The sequence below is a fragment of the Sus scrofa genome (assembly GCF_000003025.6).
Source record: "Sus scrofa isolate TJ Tabasco breed Duroc chromosome Y unlocalized genomic scaffold, Sscrofa11.1 Y_unloc_scaf9, whole genome shotgun sequence".
NCBI classification, from domain to species: Eukaryota; Metazoa; Chordata; class Mammalia; order Artiodactyla; family Suidae; genus Sus; species Sus scrofa.
This window is the reverse complement of record NW_018084785.1, coordinates 10,949-24,003: the sequence shown is the minus strand read 5'-3', so window position 1 is coordinate 24,003 and position 13,055 is coordinate 10,949. Positions and strand designations below refer to the sequence as shown.

The 13,055-nt window shown below is 51.5% G+C and overlaps 1 long non-coding RNA gene across 4 annotated transcripts; it reads left to right on the top strand.

Annotated features, from left to right (window-relative positions):
• Nucleotides 1–710: 710 nt before the first annotated feature.
• Nucleotides 711–9,993, top strand: LOC110257976. 4 transcript variants are annotated; one of them, XR_002340947.1, is made up of 8 exons: nucleotides 711–1,467; nucleotides 2,201–2,277; nucleotides 3,070–3,151; nucleotides 3,875–3,968; nucleotides 4,676–4,996; nucleotides 5,530–5,655; nucleotides 6,964–7,050; nucleotides 7,165–9,993. It is a non-coding gene; the product is annotated as an uncharacterized LOC110257976 (long non-coding RNA). The 4 variants fall into 4 exon arrangements; XR_002340948.1 differs by lacking the exons at nucleotides 711–1,467; nucleotides 2,201–2,277; nucleotides 3,070–3,151 and having other exon boundaries at nucleotides 3,648–3,968; nucleotides 4,676–4,752; nucleotides 4,868–4,996; XR_002340946.1 differs by lacking the exons at nucleotides 711–1,467; nucleotides 2,201–2,277; nucleotides 3,070–3,151 and having other exon boundaries at nucleotides 3,648–3,968; nucleotides 7,778–9,993.
• The last annotated feature ends 3,062 nt before the right edge of the window (nucleotides 9,994–13,055 follow it).

Genomic DNA, 13,055 nt, shown 5'->3' with positions numbered 1-13,055 from the left:
TGTGTTTATAACTTCTTCAGCTTGTGGGAACTAGGTGGCCATGAGATAGTTTGTACTGGGTCTCCTCTTTCCCACATAATACGCTGTGTCTGTTTGTCCTTGAATTGTTCTCACTAAATTTAGTTAGATTAAAGATTTTAAAACATGACATATTGCTGCTGTACCATGTGATCAAAAAAAAGGCCTAATAGTTAACCAATATACTTTTAACACTATGAAGTAATTTGTAGTGAAATACTGTCTATATAATTAACCACTTATGCCAATAAAATTTGAGCAGTCCAGCGCCCTAAAAGAAGGGACAAAGACTATGCTGTCCATCTCCGATTGGGATGTATACTCCCTGGCTGCCGGAGCTGGAAGACAGCAAGAAAGGGAAGGAAGAGGAGAGAAAGGTAGAAAGGTAGGAAGGAAGGAAGGAAGAAAAGAAAGAAACAAGGAAAGAAAGAGAAAGAGAAGAAAGGAAGAAAGAAAGGAAGAAAGGATGGAAGGAAGAAAGGATGGAAGGAAGAAAGGAAGAGAGAAAGAGAGAGAGAAAGAAAGAAAAATAGAGAAAGAAAGAGAAAGGGAGAAAGAGCGAGAGAGAGAGAGAGAGAGAGAGAGAGAGAGAAAGAAAGAAAGAAAGAAAGAAAGAAAGAAAGAAAGAAAGAAAGAAAGAAAGAAAGAAAGAAAGAAAGAAAGAAAAGAAAGAAAAGAAAGAAAAGAAAGAAAAGAAAGAAAAGAAAGAAAAGAAAGAAAAGAAAAGAAAGAAAAGAAAGAAAATAAATAAATCTCACTTGCAAGTGCTCCAGGCGAGTGTAGAGCAGGGTTCTTCTGTGGGAGTTGGAGGAAGCACCAAGATTTGGTGTTAGGGCCCCTGCCCAGCAGATGGTGCCAGAGTGAGAGCACAGTTCCTGCCCCACCCAACCATGTCCTCTCCACAGCTCCATGGCTGCATCGACAGGCTCAGATTCAGAGTGGAAAGTGATTGGTGGAGGCCCAATACGTTCAGATATTTTCCTTTGGGTACATGGTTCAGTGGACACCGTGGCCCAGTGTGCCTCAACTCAGAGAAGGACTAAGTTTCTTTCACCCCATCTCGGGTTCAATCTCTGGACAATCATGTGGCCCAATGTCTAGAGAGTTTGTCAGGCTCCCTGGGGCCTGAGTGCCCATTGCTTGTTTGAAGTACAACACTGGACCCAGAAATCCCAGAAATTCCAAAACATGAAGTGTTTTGGAATCAGGATGCTGTGAAATTTGGTTTCTAGAAACTGAGGCCTTTTGTTATGAATGCAGCATATCAATGCATTTGTATACTAGGGGCAGGTCTTAGCCTGTCCCTATGCCCTTTCACTCTAGGGATCTCTACATCCTCCTCTTTCCCACTCCACCTGAGCCACCTACGCCTCTTTGGGGGACCCTTGTGCCAAGAAACCTACCTTAATCCAGATCAAGTGAATGAAGCCTGGGATTCTGGATCTCAAGGTGGGTGCAGGGCTGAGGGGTGCTGATTTAGGCCAGCCAGCTCTGTTGATTTACCAAGTAGGGTGTCTGATTTAGGGAGTGGGATGGTCTCAGTTGGGGTGAGTACTCTGGCCAACTTTGAGATAGTCCTATGCCTGCACATCATGCATTTCAGTGCATTGCAAGGGAGAGAAATCAGGAAATCAGGTTGGAATCTACTCAGGCAAGTGCAGACCTGGATTCTGCTGGGGAAGGCCTGGGAGTTGCTGTTAGAGCAGATTATCACCAGATGGGGGCAGGGCACCAGCAGAGCCCCTCCCCCTGAGCTTATAGACCTCACCTCAGTCTCAGGGGCAAGGTTGGAGATGTGCCCCTGGCACCACAAGGAGGTGCCCCAGAGCCTTCTATTTTGGTACATTTTGCCCCTGAAACTCTGGCCCATTTGTCCTCTTCTGAGAGTGGGGAAATAATTCTGCCATCATATCTATGGTAATTCCTTCCTGGTCAGTTGGACCAAAGGCTAGAGACTTTGGTAGACTGGCCTGGGTTCTGAGTGCCCTCTGACTGTCTGGAGGCAGATCTCTGGATCCACAGGTACCTGGTTTGAGGCTTGGGTGTGCAGTTTTCTAGAATCACGATGGAGTGCAGCTTGACTTCTGGAAAAGTGGACTTCAGGTTATGAATATGACCAGCTGATCCAAATGGCAGTTATCTTGGGATATACAGTGCTGGTGTCTGTGCCTTTTCTCTCCAGAGATCTCCACAACCCCCTCCTTCCCTCCCATGTTAGCCTCTACTGAATCCAGTGACAAGGAACCCACCCAAATCCAGGTAATGTGAAAAAGGTTGGGTGATCTTGATTTCAAGTTGGGTCCAAAGTTGACAGTTACTGACTGAGTCAAAAACTGCTCACTTGATTTCAATTGGGGGGGCTGATTTCAAGGAGTGGGGTTGTGTCACACCTGTGGGTAATTGCCCTGATGCCCTTGAGACAGTCATAACCCACTTGTCATGTGTTTCAGTAGGCAGAGAGTGAGAGGAATAAAAAGTCTTGCTGGAAGGTGTGCCAGGCCAGAGCAGAGCAGGGTTCTGCTGAGGAGGCAGAAGGGCTGGGAATTGTGATTAGAGCACATGTCCACCAGATGGTGACAGAGCACCAGTGTAAACTCCCTCTCCCCTCACCTGAGTCTCCACAGCTCCCTGGCTGCCCCTTAAGACTCAAATATATGTTGGAGATAGGTTGATGGAAGCCCAATGTGGTGCCCGGAGCTGAGGCCTGGTTATAGGGCATTTCCAAGTCTCTGGGAAATGTCCCTCCTCTCAGAAGAGGGGATGGAGTAATGCCATCACATCTCAGGTAAATTCCCTCACCATCTGGTAGCCCAATGCCTAGAGAGTTTGACAGGCTTTCTCAAATTTGAGTCCCCTTTGATTGTTTGAAGGCCAAACGCTGGACCCAGAATTACCTGGCATGAATTTTGGCTATCAAGTTTGCTCATGTCAGGCTGGTCCACATAGAGTTGAGCTTCTACAAAGCTGGCCTTCTGGTTGTGAGTGTACTGTGTCAACCCAGTGCTTTTAGGGGGCAGGCTGCACTCATACCCATGCTCTTTCTCTCTCCAGGTCTCCTCAAACTTCTTCCCTCACATCCGAGTCTCTTCCTCCCCTTGGAGTCTCCTGGTGCATGGAACTGACCTGAAACTGGGTAATGTATATAAATCTGGGTCATCCCTGGCTTCACACTGGATCAAAGGGCTAAAGGGTGCTGGTCAATGTGGAGCCTGTTCTCATGACTTACAAAATGGAGTAGATTTCAGGGTGTGGGTTGGTGGTGTGTTGGGTGAGGGTCTTGGCTGACTGTGACATTGCACCTGACAGGGAGAGGAGGAAGAATATCATGCTGGCAATTGCCCCGGGCCAGGGCACACAGAGACATTTGCTGTGGGACACAGAGGAAAGTCTGAGAGTTGCTGTTAGAGAACATGTCCTCCAGAGGGCGACAGAGCACCAGCAGAGCCCGCTGCATCTCTCTGCATCTGGAGGCTCAGATTGGATTGGAAAGGGACCCATGGAATCCCAAGGAGGTGCCCAGAGCCTGGGGTTTGTTTTCATGGTGCTCTGACACTGCGGCCCAATGGGACTCCATTCAGTGAGGGAATGGAATTTTGCGATCACGTATCTAATTCAATTCCTGTCAGTTAGGCAGCCAGAGTATGAGTGAATTTGACTGGCTCTCCGGGGTCTAAGGGTCCTTTTCTTTTTTGGAGGCTGGACCCAGAGAAACTTGGCTTGAATCCTGGACATGCAGTTTTCAAATCAGCCTGGCAGGGTGTTTGATGTCTAGAAACCTGAGTTTCAGGGTGTTAAGGTCATATGTCTACACTTTCAGGGTGTGATCTGTGCTTATGTTTTGATTCTTTCTCTCCAGGGTTCCCCCAAAGCCTCTGTCTTCCTTCTGTAGCTGAGCTGCTTCAGCCTCTGTGGGACACCCATTTGAAGGAACCTGTCTAAATCCATGTAAGGTGAGTCATGGCTGGGGAGGAAGGCTGCTGATGAAAGGCTTACTGTCCTAACTTAAATAGGAGGGTTGCTTCTTTCAGGGAGTTGGATAAAGTTGCGTTTGGTGACTAGCCTGGCTGACTGTGAGATTGTCACTCCATCATATGTAGTGCATCTGAGGGGGTCTAGAGGGATGCGGGCATGAAAATCACATTAGCAAGAGCCCCAGGGCAGAGCAGGGTTCCTCTGTGGTATGGAGAGGAAGAGCTGCCAGCCCACCAGGTGGCACCCGAGCACTAGCAGAATCCCTTCTGCATCTCCAGGACTGCACTTTCAAACTCAAATATATGGTTGGAGATGGGTTAGTGGAAGACAAAGAAGGGCCCAGATCTGGAGCTGGGTTTCTGGGCACCTTCAAGTCTCTGGACAATGGGCCTCAGCTCAGGAGATTGGTCTTAGTTCTGTCATCTCATCTCCAATTCAATTCCTACATGGTCTGGTGCCCCAATGGCTAGGACATATAACAAGCTGTCTGGGGTCTGAGTCCCCTGCTTGGTTGGATGCATAAATCTGGACCCAGAATAACCTGGCTAGAATTACAGCTGTACAGTTTGCCAGAACCTGGCTGGCACACATGGAGTTGGGCTTCTAGAAAAGTGGCATTCTGGTCATGAATGTACTTTGTCATCCTGGTGCTTTTGGGGAGGCAGGCTGTGCTCTTTCTCTCTAGAGATCTATTTTTTCCCTCCCACCTGAGACTCTTCCTCCTCTGCCAGACACCTGTTCCAAGGAAGCTCCTGCAACAAGGTAAGATGAATCAAGCCTGGGTGGCCCTTGGCTTCTATCTGGATCCCAGGGCTTAAGGGTGCTGATTGATTCAGAGCTGGCTGAAGTGATTACAGAGCTGGGTCTTTGATTTCAGGGTGTGGGCTTGTGTCGTGAAGGTTGAGTATCCAGGGTGACAGTGAAGAATCCTACTCCCACCGCAAGAGTGGATTTCAGTGTGCCTGAGAGGAAGAGGAGTAAGACATCTTGTTGGCCTGTGCCACAGGTCAGTGCAGACCAGAGTTTTGCTGTGGGAGGCAGAGGAAAGGCTGAGAGTCGCTGTTAGAGCACATGTCCACCAGAGGGCACCAGAGCCCCTCATAGCCTCTTTGCAGCTCCCTGTTTGTATCTCCAGGCTCAGAAGGGGATGGAAGAGGGATGCATGGAACCTCAAGGAGGGGCCCAGAGCCTGGTGTTGGTTTGCATGGTGCCTCTGACATTGTGGCCCCATTTGCCTCAATTCAGGGAGGGGACACATTTCTGCCATTAAATATCTAATCAATTCCTATTTGGTTGGGTGGCCCCAACTTTAGGGAGTTTGATATGCTCTCTGGTCTGTGTGTCCTTTTCTTGTTTGCAAGCAGAACTCTGGACCCAGAAACACCTGGCTTCAATGGTGGATGTTCAGTTTTCTAGAATCAGCCTGGTGGGGAGTTTGTCTTCTGAAACGCTGGGCTTCAGTGATGAATGGGGTGTGTCTGTGCTGTTGTATTTTGGGGGTGGGTGGGCTATGCTCATGGCTGGGCTCTTTTTCTCCAGAGATGCCCACAACCTTCATATTTACACTGCCCCTGAGCCACTTCCACCTCTGCATGACACCCATTTGAAGGAAGCTCTCTCCATCCATGTAAGGTGAATCACGGCTGGGTTGTTTAGTGTTCCAAGGTGAGTCCTGGATAAGTAGGCTGCTCATTCAAAGTGCACTGGCCTGACTTAAATAGGAGGGTTGCTGATTTTAGGGAGTGAATAAATGTGGGTGGGGTGAGGGGCCTGGCTGACAATGAGACAGTCTCTCCCCACCCATCATGCATTTGAGTGTGCTGAGAGGGAAAGCAGTAAGAAAGTCACCTGACAGCTGCCCCAGGCCCGGGCAGAGCAGGGTTCCTCTGTGGGAGGCAGACGAAGGGCTGAGACTTGCTGTTAGACATTTGTACTTGGGTACTTGGTGCCTCCTATGCTGCAACACAATGTACCTCAGCTCAGAGGAGGATTAAGGTTTGGCCACCATATTTCAAGTTCAATCTGTGCATGATCAGGTGGCCCAATGGTGGGAGAGTTTGACAGGTGGCCTCGGGCCTGAGTGCCCTTTGCTAGTTTGAAGCATATCACTGGACCCAGAAACCCCTGCCTTAAATCTTGGGCATGCAGAGTTGTTAATCAGCGTGGCATGATATTTGGCTTCTGGAAAGCTGGGCTTTTGTCAGGAATGCAGCGCATTAATGTGGTGGTGCTGTGGGGGCAGGTCTCACCTCCTCCCTGTGCCTTTCTCTCTAGAGAGATCCACCTCCTTCTTCCTCCTGAGCCTCTTCCTCCTCTGTGGGAGACTCTGTCAAGGAACCTACCTCAATTCAGGGAATGTGAATGATGCCTGGGAGGTCCTGGATCTCAAGCCAGGTGCAGGGCTTCAGGGTGCTGATGGAGGCCACCTGGTTCCATTAATTTACCAAGGTGTCTGATTTCAGGGAGTGGGGTGGTCTCAGTTGGGGTGAGGGCCCTGGCTGCCTCTGAGATAGTCCACCCCATCATGCCTTTCAATGCACTGTGAGCAAGAGGACTTAGGAAATCAGGCTGGCAAGGGGCCCAGGCTTCTGCTGTGAGAGGCAGAGGGAGGCCTGAGATTGTTAGAGTGATGGCCACCAGATGCACCATAGCACCAGAGTGCCCACCCCCTGCATCACCTTGACTTCACCTTCAGGCCCCCAGGCAAGATTGGAGATGGGTCCTTGGTCCAGTGGCCCAATGGCTAGAGAATTTGACAGGCTAACTCGGGTCTGAGTCCGCTTGGAGGTTTGGAGGCACAACTCCGGACCCAGAAATACCTGGCTTGGATTTTGGCCCTACAACTTGCTAGAATCAGGCTGGTCCCTGTGGAATTGTACTTCCAGAAAGGTGGCCTTCTGGTTGTGAAGGCGCCATGTCAGTACAGTGGTTTCAGGTGCAGACTGTGCTCATACCTGTGCTCTTTCTCTCCAGAGATCTCCTCAAGCTTTTCCTTCCCTCCCACCTGATCCTCTCCCTCCTTGGCCAGACACCTGCTGCAGGGAGGTTACCTAAAACCAGGTAACTTTTACAAAGGCTGGATGGTCCTTGGTTTCATGCTGGGTCCCAGGGTTGAAGGGTACTGACTGATCAGGGGCTGCTCACATGACTTACAAATGGTGTCATTGATTTCAGGGTGTGGGGTGAGTTCTGGCTCTGAGATTGTCATACCCCAGCCCATAGTGTACATCTGTGCACTGAAAGGGAGAAGAGGAAGGAAATCACACTGGCAGTGCCCCCGGACACTGCAGAGAAGACTTCTGCTGTTGGAGGCTGTCAGGGTTCAGAGTTGCTATTAGAGCAGCACATTCTGGTCAAAGGGCTCTAGAGAACCCTGGAGACCCTCCTCTCCTTCAGGCTGAAATACATGGTTGCCCATTGTATGATGAGACCCCATGGAAGTGCTTGAGGCTGAGATGGGGTTACAGGGCGCCTCTTATCATCTGGCCAATTACTTTCACCTCAGGATATTGGCATAATTCTGCTCTCACATCTTTGGTTCAAATTCAGTGTGTTTCTCTGATAAATGACCAGAAATTTGACAGACTCTCTGAGGGGACAAGCAAATACCTGGTTTGAATCTCGAATGTTCAGGCTTCTGAAACCAGGCTGACATCACACCCTCTCCTCTTGTGTGTTCAGTTTGCTGAGAGGAAGAGGAAGAGGACAGTCACACCAGTCTGTGCCCAAGACCAGTGCTTAAAATGTCAATGTCCAATCTTTAACACTGTTGTTTCTGGATGCAAAGGTCTGCCTCTGGAGAAACAGGGCCAGCTGACCCAGGGAGCGTGTCACACTCTAGCCCTGGGGCCCCGATCTTGCTGACATGCCCACCAGATGCTGAGGGCACAGTTGTGTCCTTTCCCTGAGGTGAGTCCATTTGGCCAGAGCTGTCGAGGCTCCCTGTTTCCAGCCCCAAACCTATGAGCATGTTCTGAGTGTCCCACAGTCCTTCAACTGCAGCTCTGAGCCTGGAGTCTCAGGCAGGCATCTGCACAGGGGCTCTGCCTGAGCTGGGGTTCAGCTTGGTGACCTTCAGTCTAACACCATCTCTCAGCCCTTCCACCTGTTTCTCAGCCACCCTAGAAGCTACCTGGGCCTTGGGCCTGGGCAGCTTGATTTCACACTGACCTTGGGCCTGGGCTGCTCGATTTCATTTCTCCTCAGCTGTTGAGCCACACGAATATCTAGATACTGGAGCATTTCCCTCTCACAGCCTCCCTGAGTGCTCACCCCAACTTACCCCACCCCAACACATAAACCTCTGTATCCCCACCATTGGGTACCAAGAGCCTTCTTTAAATAAGTCCCAGCTGCCTTCACTCTCAAGATCTTCTCTTAGTTGTGCTCCTTGAAACAACGATTGCAGACAGGATATAGAGATTCAGATGGAAGGGGAAGAAAGAATTCAGGGAGAACTCCTGTACAATAAAGCACAGGGATTCCTGTCTGCCCCTCAAAATAGCACCACTTTCACAAGCTCCATTCATGACCACCAGCCCCTTTGGACACGTGATGCCTTTACAGAGGCTGCAGGCTTGGTAATTGCAAGGACAAGATTCAAACAGATATTGTGGGTCCAGTGTCCTTGCCCCTGGAGAAACAGAAACAAACCAACCCCAGAGAACACGTCCACCTCTCTGGCGCCTGGGCAGCCAGAGCCGGATGGACCTACCCATCAGATGCAGAAAACACACATCTTTCTTCAACCTGATGTGAGTCTATTTGTGCCAAAGAGTCAGTGTTGCCCTGTGAGCCATCTTAACACATCCTGGGGCTCCCACTAACCCCTCTTGGCACCACCTCATCGCCTGGAGGTGAAGCCAGGGGGCTTCAGATGGGCTTTGTCTGTGCTCTGGCCCCTTCTGGAGCCTGTCTCCTCTACCACTGACTCTCAGCCTTTCCTCCTGTTTCCCTCAGCAGCCCCCCAGGGCTCTCCTGGCCTTGGGCAGCTGCCAGCCTGATTGAATTCCTCCTCACCTTCTAAGCCAAGTGAAGTGCCCAGAGAGAGGGGCAATTCTCTCAAAGACTCCCAGCACACACACCCCCACCCCACCTTAATGCATTAAGATCCTTTTAATTACCCTACTTTAATTCCCGAGAACCACCTTTAAGTCTGCTCCCTGAAACAGGGCTTGGGGACAGGAAAACGAGGCCCCAAAGGAAAGAGAGAGGGAATTTGGGGGAGGGTCTTGAAGCACAAAGCCTAGCGATTTGCACAGTTGCCCAGAGGAGCCAGCACCACTGTTAGGCGCTCCATTCCTGACCATCAGCCCCTTTGCCGCATGACAGTGACCTGGGTGGGGGGCGGGGCTTGGCAGTTGCGAGGCCAAGATTCAAGAGAATTTCCTGTCCAGGGTCCTGCCTCTGAGAAACCAAAAGCAATCCATCCCCAGAGAACCTGTCAAACTCTCTGGCCCCTGGGCCACCCAGGCAGGCTGGAAATGCCCATCAGATGCTGAAGACACAGCCATGACCCCTCCCTGAGGTGAGGCCATTTGGGACAGAGAATTAGAGGCACCCCAGCCACCCCCAAATCGATGAGCCTGTGCTGAGTGCACCCACATTCCTTCTTCCACTTGGGCTCTGAGCCTGAATGTGCTGCCAGGCAGCGGCAGAGAGTCTCCGCCAGGGCTCTGTGCGGCCTGGTGACCATCTGCTCTGACCCCATCTCTCAGCCCTTCCTCCTGGTTCCCTCAGCAGCCCCTGCAGCTACCCTCTCCTTGGGCCCTGGCCGCTTGATTTCACTGCTCCTCAGCCACCCAGCACAGTGAAGTACCACAGACACTGTGTCCTTCTCAGTCTCCCACATGCAGCCTACCCGATCCCCGGACATTCAAAACCCTCTGCCTCCCCACCCACTGCTTCTTGAGTCTTTAAATAAATCTGCTTTCATTCGAAAGACCTGCCTTCAAGTCGGCTCCTTGCGATACAGAGGTAGAGGCCAGGAAAAAAAAAAAAAAAGGCTCAGATGGAAAGTGAGGTTTGGGGAGACGTCTTGAGGAAGAGACCCAGGGCTTCTCCAGCCGCCCCCAGAATTAGTGCCGCAGCTCTGAGCTCTGTTCATGAGCATCCGCCCCTTTCACACTAGACGACGGACCGCGTGGAGGCCGGCGGCCCGGAACCTGTACGAGTCCAGAGTCCTGCCTCTGAGAAAACAAAGGCTGCGTTTCCTCCCACCAACAGCCGTTCCCACGGCGGCTCAGCAGGATGTGCTGGCCTCGGACCCCTGCCAGCTGGATGTCCTCCCCCCTCCCCTTTAGCACAAGGACTGCCCAGCAGCCGGGGCCTTCCCTTCTCACAGGCGCCCAGAGCACTCACCTCGGCCGCCACTTCCCCAAGCGTGAGACTCCTCACCTCCCCGCCTCTTGGTTCCTGAGCGCCTTGTTTGGTTTGTTTTTTAGGGCCACACCTGCAGCATATGGAAGTTCCCAACCCTAACCCTAAATGGAGTGATGGCTGCTGGCCTACACCACAGCTCAGAGCAATGCCGAATCCTTTAACCCACTGAGTGGGGCCAGGGATGGAACCTGCATCCTCATGGACACTAGTCGGATTCGTTTCTGCCTTGCCACAGTGGGAACTCCCAACAGACCCCTTTTCCAAATGACAACCTCCACAAGTCAGAGGTTAGCTAATTGTAAGCCCAAGGTTCAAGACAGGTGTTTCTAGGTCCAGAGCCCTGCCCATAAAAACAAAGGACAGTCTGACCCCAGGGAATGTGTCAAACCCTCTGGCACTTGGGCCACCCAAGGAGACTAGAAAGGCCCATCAGATTTGAAGGCATGGATGTGTCCTGTGCCTGAGGTGAGGCAGTTGGTGGGGGGTTGGGGGAGTCAGTCTCTTGTCTTCACAACTCTGGGCAGATCCAGGCAGTTCCATCTTCAACCTGGTATCAGAGCCTGGAGGTGTGTCCATGGAGGGGCAGGTGGGATCTGCACCTCCTTACATGATGAAGTGAACAAGCAAAGCTCTTTGAGAGGTGGGTGTTTCTCTCTCCAAGTAAAACAATGACACACACTCCTCCCTATATCCCACACCAGACACAGTAAAAGAGGTGAACCCAAGCCAAACAGGTGACCAGACTTAAATGAAACAGCATCCTGCTCTTCATTTCTGTGTCTTGGCTTGAGGTAAGAATTTTCATCAGGGGTGAAAGAGAGGAGGGGAGAGGCTCAGATGGAAGGAAAAGAACATTTTCAGAGAACCTTCAAGAGACAAGGCACTGGGATGGATGCAAACTGCTACCAAGGAACCGCTGCCTTTGCACTCCCTATTCATGACAACCGCCAAGCTGCCCAGATGCCAGAAGCAGTGCAGACCAGATCTGGGAACTCTGCAGGGCCAGTATTCAGTCCAATGCTTTTTGGGCTCCGATGTCTGCCTCTGCAGAATCTGAAGGCAATCAGAATTTTTTTATGGAAGTTCCCCAGCTTAGGGGTCCAATTGGAGCTGTAGCCACTGGCCTACACCAGAGCAACAATAGTGCGGGATCCAAGCCATGTCTGCAACGTACACTACAGCTCATGGCAAAGCTGGATCCTTAAACCACTGAGGGAGGCCAGGGATTGAACCCAAAACCTCATGGTTTCTAGTCAGATTCATTTCCATTGCTCCATGACGGGAACTCCCAGTCAGAATTCTTGACAGTATGTCCAGTCATCTGGACCTCAGGCTCCCTGAGCTGTCTGAAAGTGACCCAGAGATGATAAGGTCCTTCCTATCAGGTGAATTAATTTATACCCGAGAGTGAGAGGTGACCTGTAACCTTGCCCCCCTCACAAGGCAGACCCCAGAGGGACCCAAACCACCGGCTTGAACCGCACCTCTGTGCTGGGACATGCCCATGCCAAGCTGCTGGGTGTGTCAGGCTCCTCGTCCTCTAGTGGCCATCATGACTCCCGGCCAGTCTCGTCCCACACCTCTGTCTCCTGACACCACCTGGTTCCACGGGCACTGCCCTTAAGCACCTGGGAGCCTGGTGCGGTCCTCCCGTCTCTCTCAGACTCTGAGGTCTGTGGAGGACAGTGTTTCCCCAAGTCCTCCACATGCCTCCCCGCTCCCTGTGTGTCAGCCCTCCTTTGAGTCCATCAGGGGAACACACTTCGAGTCAGGCATCCTGATTCATCCACCCTGCCCCGCCTCACCAGCCTTTACTCTGCGTCACCTGGATTCAGGTAAGGTGTGCCCTCAGGGGTGCTCGAAAGGCAGGAGAGGCACAGATGGAGGAAGATCTAAGGAACAATGCAGCGCACCCCCAAGAGAGAGGGCTCCTGCATAAGGACAGCCCGCCCGCCACAAGGGTCAGCTCTCACGCACACTCTTCATTGACGACCAGCAGCCCAGCTCTCCAGAGGCCAAGCCCTGGACTCTGGGAAACGGCAGGCCCCAAACCCCAGCCAGCCACCTGCGTGCTAGCACTCCTACTTCTGGAGAACCCCAAGGCCCTGTGGACCCCAGTGGCACATACAACGATGTGGGCTTTGGGTTAGCTGAGTCGACTGAACCTGACCATGACGTTTGGAGGGCAGAACACGTTCCCTTTTACCGGGTGTGCCAATTCAGACTGGAGAGTCACCTGAGGCCTGTACGCAACCTCCTTTTGAAGGACATCTCCTGGGGGATCCACCCATCCCCAACTTGAAACCCATCTTTGAACCCGGAGGTGATACTACCAAGCCTCGGCTGGGCTTGAAACGTGTTTTGGCGCCCTCTGGTGGCCATTCTGTCTAATGACAACGCACAGCCCTGCCTCCAGCTTCCTGAACAGGAAAAAATGCCCTTGGCTTGTGCTCCAATAGTTGAGTTAATCCCTCCTCTCACTCTAAGAACAATCAAGCTCATTCTAGGCGCATTATTATTCTCTCAAAGTCCGCTATGGCACTCACTCCTCCCAATCCTTCCCCACTCGTCTAAGTCCTTGAGTCAAACCCATCCAAATATGGTGACAGAATTTCAATGAATCCTGTTCCCCACTCTCCATTTCTGGGTTTTGGCCAGAGGTTTGTTTTTCCCCTCCAGAGGGA